The 3,522-nt window shown below is 42.9% G+C and overlaps 1 long non-coding RNA gene across 1 annotated transcript; it reads left to right on the top strand.

Moving 5' to 3' along the window:
• The first annotated feature begins 284 nt into the window (after positions 1-284).
• On the top strand, positions 285-2,669 carry LOC116661521. The gene is made up of 3 exons (XR_004317404.1): positions 285-550; positions 872-1,191; positions 2,101-2,669. It is a non-coding gene; the product is annotated as an uncharacterized LOC116661521 (long non-coding RNA).
• Positions 2,670-3,522: the final 853 nt, after the last annotated feature.

Raw genomic sequence — 3,522 nt, 5'->3', positions numbered from 1 at the left:
GTACACCAGAAACTAACATTGTAAATCAACTATACTGCAATAAAAAGTTTTTAAAGGTTTACACAAAAATATATATATTTATGCACCATTAGATAATAACTCAAATTTTTAAAAAATTAAAGAGAATAAAGCCCTGCTCTTGATGGAGTGCTTACTACGTGTCAGGTAAAGTGCTAAGCACATAAGGCTTGAAAAATATTAAGCCATTTGCCACGAGTCACAGGCTCCCGTGAGAACCTTGACTCTGACCCGGCGCTCGCCGGCTCCACACCCCCCGCGCTCCGCCGCCCCCGCGCTCCGGCCGAGGAGCTGGTTCTCCGCGGCGCTGGGACTCGGCCCTCGGGCCCGGGGCGGCGGCCGGCCGAGCTCTGCCCGAGTGTCTATTTGATAACAATAAACCTCTGTTGCAGTGTTAACGGAGCTGTTAAAACACTTCCCTAGCTGTTGGTTATGTCAGACGCCCTGCCAAGGCTCAGGGACAGTGGCCTGATTGTTGAAGGAAGGAACTTACCGGAGGAACAGTGAATGGAGTTTTCAAGAAGGCATGGAGGTAAGAACAGAAAACGCATTATTTGTGGGATTTCTTCGTATTTGAGGTTCATTCTGGCCGGGTGCTCTTGTGGGGAGAGAAAACCTAAAATGAGGTTCCAAAACCCATCTCCCATCCATCTGCTGTCTCCTTTTGACTTAATTATCTTAGTTTCATTTGTTCAAGTTATGAAATTTAACTTACAAACCTGGAGAGTTATTATTAATACACTAATATATTAATTAAATTAATTACTAAAATATAATTATTTGTATTTATATGAATAATAATAAAATATCAATATATTAATAAATGGACACTGACCATCTTAATATTTATTAGTTGGAGTTCAAATATATGATTCACACCACTCATATGTCCTCATGAAAAGAAGGAGAGGAGAACCCACCCCTGCCTCATGGTCTGTGCAACCCTGACCCTCCTCCTACCCGTCATCCGAAGTCCTCATCTCCATGGCCAGCCATCTTGTGTGCTGGAGAGGTTCGGTCATCCTGCTCTCCGGAAATTCTGGTCCACAAAATAGCACCAATGACAGCTTACTATGACTCCACTGAGTTAAAGCAGATCCTGAAGAAACTCCATTGCCTTCCTTTCAAGTCTGGAAATCTGACTTGACATACAGGAGACCAGACAGCATGGCTGTAAGGAGTTCAGCTACTTACTTAGAGTGTTACTTTGGGCAAGGCACTTGGCTTCTGTGAGCTTCCCCAGGGTCTTTGTCTGCAAAGTGGTGCAGTATCTAGGAGTGCACGAGATAGCTGCAGAGCACTTTGCACTTGGAGGAAACTCACTAAGTAACGACTATGGTGATGGCTGATTTAATAGAAGTAGCTGGGAGCTGGAGTCTTCCCCCACCCCAGGTAAAATATGAATAAGGCTTCAATGCCACATACCAGTTTAGTGGCTTTATTTTCTTTATTTGGTATAAACTGGGGCTGCAAAGGACTAGTTTTCAAGCTCTCCCATGTTCCAAAATCAGCTGAATGGAGGATTTTTAAATGAGTCCTCGTTGGAAATGGGAAACTTTAATAAAGGTGACCAAAATCCTAATTTTCCAAACCCTGAATTGATTTGAGTTAATCATAGGTGCAAATCATCTTTTCAGACAGATATTCAGTGATGCAGGAATATATGGTAAAGCTTCATTATCTTCCCAATACCCAGATCAGGCATGACCACTGGTACCTTAAAGTGACACTCCTTCCCAGCCGGGGCCGGGAGTCATTTCCGCCACCAGCCTTCTAACTGACACTGGGACATCCTCAGCATCTCCCTCCCCAGCCTCCAGGCAGCCCAGCCAGTCCACCAGCTTGGTCCCAGAGATGAGCACTAATCTCTGGGCTAGGTCACTGGTCAGGTCCTGTACCAATGTTTTGGGTTTTTTTTTTAACGCTGATCTAGGATAATTTTTAAAAATCAAAATAGAGCAAGCTATGTGACGTCTGGGCCTAAGTGAAATGTCTCGCACAGGGCTCTCACCAGAATTTGGAGTTACGAAAAGAAATCACTTTGAAAGCCAACTGTTTTTCTTCTCTTTTCCCTTCGTCCAGTAGGTGGCGCTCCTAAGCGAGGTCCTTTGGCCAAGATGGAGTCAGTCTGAACCCAGCTTCTATCTCAACAGCAGCAGGTGGATGACTGGGACTCTCTGCCCATTGTATGGGAGGGGGATGCTGCCTGTCCTTGTCCAGTCTGTCGTGGGTGAAGGCGGGAAGACCAAAGGAAACACAGCGACACCCAGTGAAACTGGATATTCCAAGAAAGAAGCTGGGGTGGCAATGAATTGTCTCCCTGGAGAACCTGGACTCTTGCTATTTCAAGGTCTAACTACCTGCTTCAGGCTCCTGTGAGTGATGTTTCTAGATCTTAAAATATGGCCATCATTAAGAAGTCTACAAATAATAAATGCTGGAGAGGTTGTAGAGAAAAAGGAACCCTCCTACACTATTGGTGGGAATGTAAATTGCTGCAACCACTATGGGGAACAGTATGGAAGGTCCCCAAAAAACTAAAAGTAGAACTACCATATGATCCAACAATCCCATTCCTGGGCATATATATGGAGAAAACTATAATTCAAAAATAGACATGAACCCCAATGTTCATAGCAGTACTGTTTACAATAGCCAAGACATGGAAAGAAACTAAATGTCCATTGACAGATGACTGGATAAAGATCTTGTGTGTGTATACACACACACACACACACACACACACACACACACACACACACAAAATATGGAATAATACTCAGCCATTAAAAAGAATGAAATAATGCTATTTGTAGCAACATGGATGGACCTAGAGATTATCATATTAAGTGAAGCAAGTCAGAGAAAGACAAATATCATACGATATCACTTATATGTGGAATCTAAAAAAAATACAAATTTTATTTACAAACTAGAAATAGACTCACAGACCTAGAAAACAAACTGCGGTTACCAAAGGGGAAAGGAGGAGAGGGATAAATTAGGAGTTTGGGAACAACAGATACACACTACTATATATAGAATAGGTAAACAACAAGGCCCTACTGTAAAGCACAGAGAACTACATTCAATTTCTTATAATAAGCTATAATGGAAAAGAATCCGAAAATATATGTGTGTAAATATGTATATAACTGAATCGCTTTGCTGTACACTTGAAACTAACAGTGTAAATCAACTACACTTCAATAAAAAAATTTATTACACACAACAATTTAAAAAGAAATCAAGTTTACCTAGAACTTTCCATTCTCCCATTGCTAACTAACCTTTTCTATCTAGGCCTTGCCTCCAGGGATCACCAGTCTTGTCTCACCTTTTGGTGCAGGGCAGCTTAGTATTCATGTGGGGCCTCTTCCAACTTTCCGGCGAGGCGGCGCGAGGCGGCCCCTGTGGACATGGACTCACACACTTGCTGGACAGGCTCGTGTGGGCTGGCTCGTACAGCAAGGCAACTCCTGATTTCCTTATTTCAACCATCTC

The sequence above is a fragment of the Camelus ferus genome, chromosome 35 (assembly GCF_009834535.1).
Source record: "Camelus ferus isolate YT-003-E chromosome 35, BCGSAC_Cfer_1.0, whole genome shotgun sequence".
Lineage (NCBI taxonomy): Eukaryota > Metazoa > Chordata > Mammalia > Artiodactyla > Camelidae > Camelus > Camelus ferus.
This window is presented reverse-complemented; position numbering and strand designations above follow the sequence as displayed.